Source organism: Lepidothrix coronata, unplaced genomic scaffold, assembly GCF_001604755.1.
Source record: "Lepidothrix coronata isolate B3197 unplaced genomic scaffold, Lepidothrix_coronata-1.0 Scaffold104, whole genome shotgun sequence".
NCBI lineage: Eukaryota > Metazoa > Chordata > Aves > Passeriformes > Pipridae > Lepidothrix > Lepidothrix coronata.
In genome coordinates, this window is record NW_016690284.1 from 702,603 (window position 1) to 717,487 (window position 14,885).

General features: G+C 38.7%; 1 protein-coding gene across 5 annotated transcripts in view; it reads left to right on the top strand.

Annotated features, from left to right (window-relative positions):
* NIPBL (NIPBL, cohesin loading factor) overlaps positions 1 to 14,885 on the top strand; it is a 158,308-nt gene that overhangs the window by 20,549 nt on the left and 122,874 nt on the right. The gene's annotated exons all lie outside the window — the stretch shown is intronic.

The following is a 14,885-nucleotide window of genomic DNA, read 5'->3' on the forward strand; positions in this document are numbered from 1 at the left end:
AACAAACAAAAATTAGAAAATAGACATACTTTAGTTTTAAAGGTGACCCTATGGAAATAACATCAAATAGCATTCATAATTACCAAAAACATTAAACTTACTGTACATAAGACAGAGGTTATATTAGCAAAATGACATCCAGAGGTTATATTAGCAAAATGACATCCACCTTGATAGAAAGAATTCCATTTAGTTTCATGTATATGATTATAATGAAGAAATATTCTGTATATCAAGTTATATGAAGGTTCGTTAATGGAATTGTTTGTCAAATATTGCTTTAAAGTTATACTTCTGCAAGTGGATTGTTCAATGGGTTTGCAATATATGATTACTTGAAATTGACCGATATCAACGTATTTGCTTCCTGAAATAAGAAATAACAAGGGCTTTAATAGCTGAGTTCCTAAGTCTTAGGGTATTCAAATACAGTAAAATATTTATTTAAGGAACTCAGTGATTACAGTAGTAAATACTCTTGGTGCACGCAAGATGAAAAACCTGGTTTTTTTTCTTTAAATAATGTATTATCATTTTTAGGTTAGATTTACCCCATTAAGACCAACAATAGCTTTATAATCCTATCATAGTTGGTTAGTTTTGTTCTGTGGTTAATTTGTGTTTTGTCATAATCATTGTTAAGCATTTCATAAATCTTGGTAAGTTAGAGGTGTTCCTATTTTGGAGGAATGGGGTGGGGGCAGGTTATGGTCTGGAGTGCTAATTGTTAAGGTGTAGTGGTGGGCTCGCACTTGTGCTTTCTTTGCAGTAACTCTCTGAACTCTGAACATAGTTTAATAAATTCAGCACTTATTTAGCTTACTAACACACTCATCAGTGGTGTGTAATTAACTTCAGATAACTTAAAAGTTTTTTTTTTAATATCTTTGTAAAATGCTTATATATTTGGTTGGTTAATAACTCAGATAGTTGTCCACCAAAATGCACAGATTTGTGTTTGAGAATTTGCCTTAAAATCTTTTAGAAATCAGGAATACCTACTTGACAGTCAGCGTCTTAGAAGAGGATGTTTGTTTTGAGTAAATAGTAGGAATAATTAGCAGTGGGGGGAGCTCGAGTTCCTTGTAATATGAACCTGGAAAACACAAATGTAAGTGAATATTGGATTATGTGAGATAGCAGTTTGGTACTATACAGAATATTACTGTCGGTATAAATTTGCATCTTAGACACAAATATTATCATGTGTGCCAGAACGTGCAGACAGTAATGTCAAACATGTGGCCTGGGAAGGCCACTTGTGGTTCTGCAGGCTCTAATTTATGGTCTCCCGTGGCAACTGTTAAAAGTATTATGAATACTGAAAAAAGTATTATGAATTGAGAAGTATCGCAGAATGATGTCCCGAGAGTTTAATGTGAAGAGTTTATTTTTTTGTGGAGGTGAACAACCTCTTGACACAGGAACAGATCTTTTCCTTGCTGCTAAGCTGCCCTCCTCTTAGTTTTATGTGTTATCCCAGAGATTGGTCAGTTAGCAATTACACTACAGGGAAACAGGACAGAAACTGAGGAGTTTGACAGCCTGGACAAATAGCTACCAAAGAATAGCGTGCCTGCCTGTATAGATGCCTCAGCATCCAACTGAAAAATGAAAGACTGAGTATTAGCTACTCCTTATTCCTATCTTAGTGTGTGTATTTCAGTTTTTGTGCAAGTCTAAGGTAGTTGAGGCCTGAAGCATTTCAGCTGCTTCTGGTTTCTGTTCAAATGGCATATAAGTAAAACTAGAAGGGTATCATGCTTCATTTTTGGTGCTCCTGTGTTGTCAGAATATTCCCAGAAAGATGTTTGGCTTCTGTGGCTCCTTTGTGCTACAGTAACTTTCAGTTTGGAAAATAAAGCAAATGACTTCTGTTCCTTCTGCACTAGCAAAGCTGCAGAGAACTGAGAATAGTCTCCAAAATGAGCTTGAGACTTGTGAAATAATGTTAATATTTCACAATAGAAAGACTGAGCTACCTCTCTAAAAGGTAGGTGTTGTCACCTGCATCTCAGGAAGAACTGCAAAAATCAGCTTTAGTTTTCCCTCAAAGATAGTGCCCTACAAATATATATTTTTAGCAGTGTTGTGGTTTACATCTTATTTTGTACATACTTTATTTTTATTCATCAATGAATTATGATGGGCAAACAGTTATAACTGTATCTTTCTTATAACAGAGTGACCTGAAATAATAGCACACCTATTTTAGGATATTTTAAAATGTTTAGTATTAAAATAATTAAAAGATACAGTGATGATAATTCAATTTCATGGGATCTTAATATTTTTTTCAGCATAGGTAAAACACTTTGTGACTCTTCACATGTAACTTACCTGTATTTTAAAATCCACCCCCTTCCTAGAAAAAAGCAATAATTAATTGGAAATTGTTGCAGTTCAACAGGTTATGAAAATAAAGTGCTCAGCATGCAATTGTGTACATTCTATTAAAAAATTAAGCGTGACTCACTAATCTAGTCTTGGGTTTATTCATTAATTTCATTATCTACATGGTCAGTTCTGATTATCTGTGCATCTGTAGCATATGGGCTACAGTTCACCTTTACCTTAGCAACAGCTGGGACAATAGTGCTGTCTAAATTCTAGTCAAAAGCTTTCTATTAAAGCCTCAGAGAATTTGAGAGCTATAATTAGCCCTCTCTTCCACAATAGTGAGGTTTAGACTTTTAAGGAGAGATGGTCTTCATTTAGAGTGAAGTGCCTGGAGAATAGAGAAGATAAGCAGAACATCTGTGGGTCTGCAGGGATAGAAGCATTCAGTGTGGATTGCCTTGGTGTGATCCTGTAAGCACTAATTTAACCTTCATGAAGCAGTTCTTGGGCCTTCTCCCTGTGCCCATGATATAGTCAACTGGGCAGTTCAGCCAGTAACTTGGAACTGTGTCCCTGGCCTAAGACATACTTCTCTTTTACTGTAGCCTATCAGCTTAGAATTTAGAGATTCATAGGATGCACATGATTTTTATTTAATCAATTAGATGATGTCTGCAACTCATAAAGTTCACAAATGGAAAAATACGGATTTTGCAGTTTCAGTCATTAATTGGTGACCAACTTTCTTATATTGGAAGGTGAAATAATATTTGCCATATACTGATGAATAGAAAAGCAGTGGCAGTGCATTTATCCTGTCTGAGATTTTACAAGTTGCTTCTTTGAAAAAGTGCTTTTAAGAGCACTTTTTTCTTTTTCAGTATAGGGATTCTTTTGGCATATTTTTTATTTGTCAACTTCATTATCTCCTTGCTTTTGTAAGTGAGAGCTTGTGTAAATTACATAATTAGAATATACTTTTCTGAAAAGGCTATGTGAATACTTCAGTAAGTGAAGTTGGAAACAGGCTATAGTAAATTAAAGCAAGCTACTCTTACACTGAAACTTAGATTTCTGGATTTCTTTGATGTCAGTTTAAATATCCTACTTTTTAAAAAAATGTAATCCTTTTTCATTAATAACGTCTTGCTCACCTCTCCCTTTTACCACCCTCCCCCACAATTTTGAAATTGGCTATTTAATCGCTAGCTCTCACAAGCCAGTGAAGAAGCCACATCATGAAAGACTGCTCTGGGAGTCCAGGGAAATAAAAATCTTTCTTGTCTTGTTTTACTCTGGAGCATTGACAGAAGATTGGTTGGCTGGACTATGAATGAGGCCGTAGCTTTGCAAGTGTGTGATGTGAACTAGATGGAAAGGCTTTAGTCCCTTTCTCTTGCAAAATATAGAGAGACATATTTTGATTTGGGTGAGTTGGGTACGTTTGTGGGAGAAAACTTGATCTCTGAGGGTTTTCTGTGGGGGTATGTTTGCTGATTTGCAATAAGTTCCATTGTTTGTTTTATAGTATTATAGTATTTATAAATTATTTGGGAATACTGTCTTTCAAAGTATGTTGCTAAAATAGATCCTGAAAAATGTTTTAGCTGATTGGAAGATGTTAACAACTTACAAATCTCAGTATAATAGAACAAATAATTCTGCATGGATCTTTTATTTTCTTGGCTGTTGGGGAAATTTGGATTAGCATATATGAAAATGTTGCCTTATTTTCTTACTTATAATTAGTTTTAGCAATAATAAGAACTAGTGAGAACTTTTTGGTATGTTGTGCAGGTTTTGGTGACGCTCTGCTCCAAAGCAAATGATTTTTTGAAATCTAATGTCAGTAAAAATTCTTAATCTGACATTTGAAAACAGCATAATGATATTTTTGGGAAAAATTCGAATCAAAGTGTACTATGCCTGTAGTTACAGTGTAACTGGAGTGTTTTATTTTAGAAATACTGTAATTTTATACAGGTGAAACAACTTGGTTCTATTTAAATGGAAACACTTTCTAAACAGTGTCCACTTTGACAAATGACAGTGTTCAGTGAAGCGTTGTAATTTAAAGTATTCTCATTCAGTTTAATAGGTAAATATCTTCTGTCTAGCTACTAAAGGTGAGGGAAGTGGAATTTTCACCAGTGTCTCTCCTCTGTAGTTTATTTGTAGGGGTTTTATATGGTGTAATGTAATCTGAGTAACATCCTGAAACTTCTGGCCATTACGTTTCTCTTTCTTTATATGTTTAACTTACTAGCTGTAAGATCTTACATGATTCTTGCTTTTCCTCTTATTTACTGGATCCCATCAGAGTCCACTTCAGAGAGCCTTAGACAGCTTTGATCTCATGGATTTTTTTAAATTTTTGCTAAGTAGGCAGGTTTACTGAGAGGTTACAGGAGATGGTGCGACACAGAAATGTTCGTGATGTCTATCATACCCGCGTGATGCCTAGTGCAGAATGTCAAACAGACCACAGACTTCTGTGTTGTAAACTTAACTTCCACTTTAAGTTCAAACCTAAAAGGGGCAGTATCCCAAGGAGGAGACTCCAAGTTAACAATCTTCAAACAGCAACAGTGAGAGAGAGCTTCCAGGTAAATGTTCAAACTAGACTTGGAGGTCATTCCATAGATCCCTCTCCCGAAGTGCTTTGGCAACATATTAAAAATAGCATCCTGCAGTCCTCTGAAGAATTGTTAGGGTTCTCCTTCAAGAAAAACAAGGACTACTTTCATGGAAAGAATCAAGAGATCCATGAATCATTGATAAAGAAGAGAACTTTGACCGAACACACTTTGGTCAGCCATCTTGTTATGTAAGAAAAGCAGCCTTTCGTCTTGCATGCAGCAAGCTCCAAAAGAAACTCCGTGACATCCAGAACAAGTGGTGGATCAATCTAGCAGAAAAGATTCAATTATGTGCAGATTTGGGTGATCACGGAGGATTCTATGAGACTTTAAAAGCAGTATACAGACCTACACACCAGGTCCAAAGCCCTCTACTCAGTGCAGATGGTCAAATGCTTCTCACAGATAAAACCTCCATTCTGAATCGATGGTCTGAACATTTTCAGATTCTTTTCAGCACTAGCCATGTAGTTCAAGGCTCAGCAATTCAGTGCATTACACAAGTACCGGTGAAGAATGAATTGGATATTGCCCCTACTATGGGAGAAACTCTTAAGGCCATACAGCAGGTGAAAACTGGCAAGGCAGCTGGGTTTGATGGGAATTCCACCTGAAGTCTGGAAACATGGGGGCCAAGCAGTCCATGCTAAATTTCACGAGTTTGTGGTACGCTGTTGGGAACTAGGTGAACTACCATCAGACCTTCGTGATGCAGTCATCATCACCTTGTATAAGAAGAAAGGAGTTAAATCAGACTGTTCAAATTACCGAGCTATTACTCTGCTCTCCATTGCTGGCAAAATCCTGGTAAGAATACTTTTAAACAAATTAATACTTGCTATCGCAGAAGAACTACCTGAAAGCCAATGTGATTTCAGAGCCAACAGGAGTACCACAGACATGGTGTTTGTTCTCAGACAACTGCAAGAGAAGTGTAGGGAACAGAACAAAGGTCTCTGTATAACTTTTGTCGATTTCACCAAAGCTTTCAATACTGTGAGCAGAAAAGGTCTATGGCAGATTTTGGAACATTTAGGTTGTCCCCCCAAGTTCCTCAAAATGATAATTTTGCTTCATGAGGATCAGCACGGCCAAGTCAGATATGGTGATGCACTTTCTGAGCCCTTTCTAATAACCAGTGGTGTGAAACAAGGCTGCGTTCTCACACCAACCCTATTCACAGTCTTCTTCAGCATGATGCTCCAAAGGGCTGCAGCAGATCTCGATGAAGAAAACAATATCTATATCTGATATCATACCGATGGAAGCCTTTTCAACCTAAGGCGACTGAAGGCCCACACTAAGACCTTAAACCACCTTGTCCGGGAGCTGCTTTATGTTGATGACGCCGCCCTTGTTGCCCACACAGAAGCAGCTCTGCAGCGTTTAACATCCTGCTTTGCTGAGGCTGCTGAGCTCTTTGGGCTGGAAGTCAGCTTAAAGAAGACAGAAGTTCTCTATCAACCTGCACCTCAGGAAGTCTTCCTTCATCCCCATACCACCATTGGCCAATCAGAGCTCAAGTCAGTCCAGCAGTTTAATTATCTGGGAAACATCATCTCCTCAGATGGTAAGATTGATGGAGAGGTAGACAACAGGTTAGCTAAGGCATGTAGTGCTTTCGGAAAACTCCATAAAAGAGTGTGTTGTAATAAACACTTGAAGAAAAGCACCAAGATCAGTGTTTACAGAGCCATAGTGTTGTCTACTCTTTTATATGGATCTGAATCATGATTCATCTACTGCCACCACCTGCAACTCTTAGAAGGCTTCCATCAACGCTGCCTCCGTACAATCCTAAATATCCACTGGACTGATTACGTGACTAATGTGTCTGTTCTAGGACAAGCAGCAGTCACAAGTATTGAGGCCATGTTGCTGAGAACACAGCTGCGTTGGGCAGGGCATGGAACCTCCCGGATGGAGGTTCCCCCCCGCCTATGATCTTGCTTTATGGTGAACTTGCCACTGGATGCTGCAAGAGAGGAGCCCCGAAGAGAAGATACAAGGACTCCCTGAAACAACATCTCAGCCTTGGCCGTATTGATCTCCTTCACTGGTCTACTCTGGCCTCCGATCGGGAGGCCTGGAGACACACCATCTGTAACGCTGCTGCTTCTTTTGAGAACACATGCAGAATCATTCTTGAGGAGTAAAGACAATGCAGAAAGAACCATGTCTTGCCAATACTGCCTAAGGAGACTTTCCGCTGTGCCTTTTGCAACCAGACGTGTCTTATCTCATATTGGCCTTTTTAGCCACCAGTGCGTTTGTAGCAAATGTGGGTAGAGTCCTTCTCAAATCTTCGTTTGCGAAGCCTAGCCATGGTGATGACAGGAGGTGGCTGAGACCTCTGGAGTAGGTTCGGTTGTCTTGGCACTGATGTGACATTTTTTTTAAAAGTAGTTGTTGTTGTTTAGCAAACAACAATACCTGTTTACCAGATGTGTAAAGACACAGAGTTAAGGTGTCTGTGGTTCATTTTGTCATCTCTCATCCATAAACCTATCTAGTATGGGGTTTTTTTGTCAGGTTCATATGACACCACAACGGTCATACAAACAACCGTGGTTGTTCACCTTCAAGAGTACTACATCTAAAGTTTCTTAAGCTAAAAAAAAGACTCTTTGTGCTGTGATTATGCTAAGACCAGCTAGGGAAGTTATGGTAGTCAATGAAGTACAGCTTTATAGCTGAATTTTCTAATTTCTTGTACTTTAGAACTGGCAATTTAGTTATACGAGCCTGACAGTGTAGTACTCGGGGAGCATAAAGGCCATTACTCCAAGTTTTTGTGGATGATGTGAAATGAAGTTAAGTACCTCATTTTAGACTAAGGGAGTTTATGAGTGACCATGCTTAGTCAGTACACACCCTACCCTAAATTACTGAATAGTTATTTTGTTTATCTGAACAGTGATACTTTTTCCACTATACGTAGCACAGGAGTTTTGCAATTAATAACATTAGTGAGTCTATTAAACTGGTTTATTCGCAATGGTTGAGTTGTAGTGAGAAATAGTTGATGTGCAGGGCCACAATCTTCTAACTCTCCAGAACTGGAATAGTCAGGAAAAAAGCTTTTATTCAAAATCGGTGAATAAAACATCTCTATCACATTTTATTTACTATTTCCGACAAGAACCTCCTTAATGATGCAATTTAATTTGTCTCTGTGAAAAGGACAGTCTTTAAAACAGAAGATTAAAAATCTGGGATAGTGCTGTTGCATGCAGTCATTACATATTGACTGAAGAGTCCTTTCTGGATTATATATTTTTCCCTTCCCTTGTTTAGTGTTTGAGATTGAAAATGTAGTTTTGCATGTGTCTGTGTTACATCATGTTACCAAATAGAGTGTTATGTGCAGAAGTTTAACTGTGAAAAACACTAATAGAATCTGAAATCTTGTAATGATTTCCTAGTTTTACTGTGTTTCTTCTCTTAAACCTCATTTTGATATTGCTTATCCAGCCACAGCTGTAACTACAGCTTTAATTTACCTAAACTAAAATAGTTTTTAATTTAGGTACTGTTACTGGGGAAGTGTTACTGGCCAGAAATTTTTATGATTGGCTCAATATCATTAATTCTGCTTGCATTATCTGTCTGAGTGTGTGTCTGTATATAATATAAGGAGAACTGACATATGTATAATTTGAAAACCAATTTGAGTATCAGGCAGAAAAAAACAGCTTTTCAAGTTCTTAGCTTGGAGAGTGAGTAAAATACAGTAAGATGATGTAGATGATGGTATTATTATAAAAGGAGAAAACCCCAAAGCTTTGCAGCTTTTAATCCAGCACCTTATCAGCAGAGAGCCTTTCTGCTCCCTTTGGCTACTCAGATATCATGCACAGCTTTGAATCATAGGATTGTTTTGGTTGGAAAAGACCTTGAGATTGAGACCAACCGTAGATCATTGAGTTCAACCACTACACAGCTTACATGGCTTGTACCTTTTGACTCTTGAAATTCTGTGAATGATTAACTAATTGTTAATTAAATTGATAAGAAATTAATTGTTAAGAAACACCTTTTTTACCTACTGCTTGAGAGATCTTGGTCACATTTGTAGCAGAAATTTTGACAATTAGATTGAAAAAGTTTTTGAAGTTGACTTCTAGAATTGCAATACACTCTTTTTGGGAAATTACATGCAAACTGGTATTTTTAAAGAATGTGTTCTTACAGTCTGTTGGTTATGCTTTGCCTTAATGATATATTATGTATACAATATAACAATATATTATATGTAAATAATAATGGCCAGTCTTCGCGAGCGAAGATTTGGGAAAGGTCATTGACCCTTCAAGCCTGCACAGTGGATTTTTTTAGGTGAGACACAGCGTGCGCTGAACTGAGCCCACCCTTTAATCTTGAGGTTCATCTGCCGGGGCCAAGCAAACTTGGACAGTGGCAAGACTGGCCATTATATGTAAAATATGTAACCATATTTTGCATTTAACTTTGGGCTTGCCATGTAGGTCTCACTGAATTTTTGTGTAAGATTATACCTTAGACAGATTATACCTTGGTCTCTAAAATGTCACATACTTGATTGAGGGAGTCTTAAGGTTTCTTTTAGTTTCTCCAGTGAAAGACTGATATATAATTCTTGCTCATGATTTCCCAGAAGCACCTGCTGAAACATGCAGGCTGAAACTGGAGAAAGTGAGGGAAATCTTATTTATCTGATTTAAACAATGAAATTTCTTTTCAGAGGGATTAAAACTACAAAAAAATGTTAAACCTGTGTTTGAGAATTAACTGGGGAAAAAAAATGAAAAGTTTTGGATAAGAATGGTGTTTCCTTTTCTGTTGAGTGCTACCTAATGTGGAATCTATTCTTCTTGAACTCTGTTGCTAGTGGAGCTGTGGTTCATTGTGAATAGTATAAAAACTTACACAGTCTATGATTCTTAATGATCAAGAAAGAATAGTAGAGAAAAATATTGCATCTAAAAATGTCATAATGTTAAAAATTTGAGGTTCGTTCAGTAGCAACAAAGTACTGGAAGCATTTCTTAAAGCAGTGTTTTCCCTTTTCTTTTTCTTCTTTGTTTTCTACTATCCCATTTTTTAAATCCATTTTTTAAATCCTTTTCAAGTTTACTCCTGTAAAGATCTTCATGTGACTAGAGACTTAAGAAACCATTCTTTTGCATGGGTATTGCAAAACTTGCATTGACCTAAGTGAATTTTTACAGGTCAGTTAATATCTCAGCAGCTTCCCTGAGTGGCTGGAGAGGAGCCAGGCAGAAAGGGACCTGGGAGTTTGGATTGACAGGAAGCTGAACATGAGCCAGCAGTGTGCCCAGGTGGCCAAGAAGGCCAATGGCATCCTGGCCTGGATCAGGAACAGTGTGGCCAGCAGGTCCAAGGAAGTGATTCTTCCCCTGTACTCAGCACTGGTGAGGCCACACCTGGAGTACTGTATCCAGCTCTGGGCCCCTCAGTTCAGGAAGGATATTGAGGTGCTGGAGCAGGTCCAGAGAAGAGCAACAAGGCTGGTGAAGGGACTGGAGCACAAGTCCTATGAGGAGAGGCTGAGGGAGCTGGGGTTGTTCAGCCTGGAGAAGAGGAGGCTCAGGGGAGACCTCATCACTCTCTACAACTGCCTGAAAGGAGGTTGTAGCCAGGTGGGGGTTGGTCTCTTTTCCCAAGCAACTGTCAGGAAGACAAGAGGGCATGGTCTCAAGTTGTGCCAGGGGAGGTTTAGTTTAGATATTAGAAAGAATTGCTTTACAGAGAGGGTGGTCAGACATTGGAATGGGCTGCCCAGGGAAGTAGTGGATTCTCCGTCCCTGGAGATTTTTAAAAAGAGACTGGATGTGGCACTTAGTGCCATGGTCTAGTAACCGCAGCCGTAGTGGATCAAGGGTTGGACTTGATGATCTCGAAGGTCCCTTCCAACATGGCTGATTCTATGATTCTGTGATTCTATGGTTCTATGATTCTATGCTTTAGAAGGCATGTATGTCTAATTTGGAGTTGGAGGTCAGGCTGTCCACTGAATAAAATTGAAGTTAGGGAAGAGCTTGCCCTTAATATCTGAATCACGGAATCAAGTAGGTTGGAAAAGACCTCTGAGATCGAGTCCAACCTATGACCGAACACCACCTTGTCAACTAGACCATGGCACTGAGTGCCACATCCAGTTTTTTCTTAAACACCTTCAGGAAAAGTGACTCTACCACCTCCCTGGGCAGCCTATTCTAATGCCTAATCACCCTTTCTGTGAAGAAATTCCTCCTAATGTCCAACCTAAGCCACCCCTGGTGCAGCTTAAGACTGTCCTCTTGTCCTATCACTGCCTGGGAGAAGAGACCAATGCCCACTTGGCTACAGCTTCCTTTCAGGTGGTTGTAGAGAGTGATGAGATCTGCCCTGAGCCTCTTCTGGGACTGGAGCACAAGTCCTGTGAGGAACAGCTGAGAGAGCTGGGGGTGTTTAGCCTGGTGAAGAGTGTAGGTGTCAAAGGCTTTGCTAAAGTCAAGATAGACACATCCACAGTCTTCCCTCATCCACCAGGTCATAAGAGGAGATCGTGTTGGTCAGGCAGGACTTACCCTTCTTAAATCTGTGCTGGCTGGGTCTGATCCTTCATCTGCCCTGTACGTGCTATGTGATCTAACTTAGCATAACTTGCTCCATAACCTTGCCAGGCATCAAGGTCAGGCTGACAGGCCTGTGGTTTCTGAATGCTCCTTCTGGCCCTTGTTATGGATGGGTGTTGCACTGGCCAACTTCAAGTCATCTAGGAGTAATAAAGAATATTTCATCCACCTCTTCATCCTGGTTGGGTGATCTACAGCAGAGTCCCTCCAGGATGTCAGCCTTGCTGGACTTCCCTCTGATTCTTACCCATAGGCACTCAACCTTATTGTCACTAACCTCAAGTTCTGTAGGGTCAGGAGACTCCCTAACATACAGAGGCACCCCTCCACCTATCCTGTCTCTTCTGAAGAGCAGGTAGCCATCCATTGCATTGCTATGTCCTGCTCCTGTTTGCCTGCACCGGTCACTCACACTCCCTGGAGCTGTTTTAGTCTCCTACAGGTGGTGCTGGCAACGTCCCTTGCTTGCCTAATTGGCTACCAAGAGCTGCTGGGTCAGGCAGAGAGTGAGGCTGCTTCTCGGGAGTCCTCGGGCTTGGGAACCTCCCTGCATAGCTGGAATTGAAAGCTCAGGCTGCAGCCTTACCTTGGTTGCCACTATTATCTCTGCTGCTGCTGTCACCAACTGAAATAAAAACCTGGAGCCATTTCAGTGAACAGTGAGGATTAAATTGGAAGTGTTCTATATATTCTATATATATATTCTATATATTCATGAGTTCCATCTACAAAATGTTACATAAAGGGTTAAAAGATTCAGACCTCACGTGTGAGTTGTTTTCAGTCAGTCTATTCAGCAAACCAAAACCACCTTCAAATGAACTAATAGGGGTTACTTAGCAAGTGAAATATCAGGTGGAATTTGAGTTTGATTCTCCAGAGGCCACCATGGGTAATTCTTGTATAGTATAAAAATAGAAATCATGATAATTTGGCTGACTTCCCAGCCTCCAGTAGTAGTAATTTGGTTAAGTCTTCGGTGGTTTTCTCTAAAGTAGTACCAGAGAAAATGGCCAGAGGCTGCCAGGGTTGTTATGTTGCTGTGCTGCAAAACAGTGTAAGGAAATTTAAAAAAAAATTAATATTGTAGTGATTGTATGGGGTTTTTTTAATGTGGATACAGTGTATGGTGTTATTATATATATATATATATATATATGAATATATTATATATATTGTCAGGTGCGTAGGAACAACCAGGGTATTTGACAGTCACTAAACGTTGAGATATGAGTGTTTGAAGTGACCGATTTCCCAAGACAGACCAATTTTTGATAAGGTGGTAGAAACAGGTGAAACAAAATTGTCTGCTTTAGATCACCAGATAGTCTCTGAAGTAATTGGAGGTGAGAGGCCTTTCATCAGAGTAATTTTAATCATTGATGATAAAGTCCCATGACCTTTCTCTGTTTTTGTGGGTTTTGTTTCTTTGTTTGGGGGGGAGGGGAGGTGGGGTTTGTTTTGTTTTTTTTTCTTTGTAGCTCTTTGCCTATATACATCTGGGTTCAGGTATACATCTCAGGTTTAAATCATTACTGTATAATATTTAAGATTTGGACAGAAGAATTCAGTGTATCTGTGCTCTCAAAGATTACATCCCTTTCTCACCACTGCTTCTGTTGACATTCACATTGATATACTACATTATTGGTCTCTTCTCCTAAGGTAGCAAAAGGAGCAGGATTAATCCTAGTTTTTCTTGGCATTTATGGAATAGATGTTTCTCTTGATCTTTGCATGAAGCAGTGGGGATAGCATGTAAGGAAATCTGGCTAATGAATAGAACTGAGAGAAAAGGAAAGCAGTAAGAAATAAAATAATTGAATTTGAGAAAAGGTTTTTCAAAACACCATTTTGAAGAGTTTCCAGTAAAACAGTAGTAGGAAAGGAGGCATATTAGTTTTTGCAGTTGAAAATATGTGGGAGGAGGGAAAGGGAGAGAAAGAACTGGTTAGTACCTTTCTCCTGTTTCTCAATCCAGCTCTTAATTGCATTAGAAAATTAAAATACAGATTTCTTCTTGAGTACCGTCTTTCAGGATAAGATTAGGTCATCTCATTCTTATCCTCCTATTTGTGTACTATATTGTCTTTTTCCATTGAAATGAATAATGAATCAGAGACAGTGCTGTGAGAGCAGTAGCTTTCAGTGGCAGTAAGCCACTGAAACAGTTCAGCTGTTACATGGAACCTTATCCTGTGCTTTGTGTCAGCACCTTTAGTGCTACTACTCTCACTCAGCATCTCTGATTCTCAGGTTTTCCTGCCCTTATTGTTCTGTATGTTAATTTCTATTTATTATTGCTGTTTCTTGATGTGTTAATTTAGAGAAGGCCATGGGACAAATTGTTGTCAACTGATGATGCTATTTCTTGCTCCTTTTTTCCTGTTTATGTACACAATACAGTAAACTGTTTAAATTCTTTTAGACTGTGAATAATCTAAATTTAAAATATATGAGTAACAGTGAAGTGGTTCAGACTCCTGCTTCTGTGTCTTTAATCTAAACCTACAATGCTGAATTTTGGTAAGATTACCACCCTAATGCAAAAGTAAATGAAACCCAAATCTTCCTGATATATAAAACATACGTTTTTTAGGGTTAAACTTCTGTTGTCAAAGTATGATAGCATAATGTTTTTGTGTATTTACAGAGGCATATTTGCACTTTACTGCAGGAAGTCACATGCAGCGACTGTAGCTCAGCTGATGTATGGGAGCCTGAACATGAGACCTAAGTCAGAATATTGTCAATATGTAGATAGAGGAAATCTTGAAGACCACAATTCTTCTACTCAACTGAATTAAAACTCATTCAGCAATTCATCAGGAAAATAATCAAATCCATTCCTGAAATAAGCAGTTTTTCAAAAGTGGTGAAAGAGTAGCTCATTATCTCAGCCATGTGGCTGCCTTCTAAACCAAAAGTTGCAATAACTTTTTGGTCTGAGGGAAGATGGGATAATTTGTGGGTATATAAAGTAGGTAAATACATTTCTGTTTACAAATTTATATAAATAGTTTATACAAGTTGTACCTTGTCCATGACAATCAGCAAGTGTTCTGTGCTTTTCAAGGAGAATATTGTTCAAAAAAGATACCAGGGTGGAGAACGCAAAGGACTTGTGAAATATCTAGGAAATGTAGTTTGTATACAGGAGGCAGAACAAAGCATTTGATTATTAGTGAACAAGGCAAATGATAGAGGAAGCTGGCATTATTGACAGTGTGGAGGAGGTGGAATGAAGTGTAATGTGAGACAAAGCATGTAAATGATATGTAACATC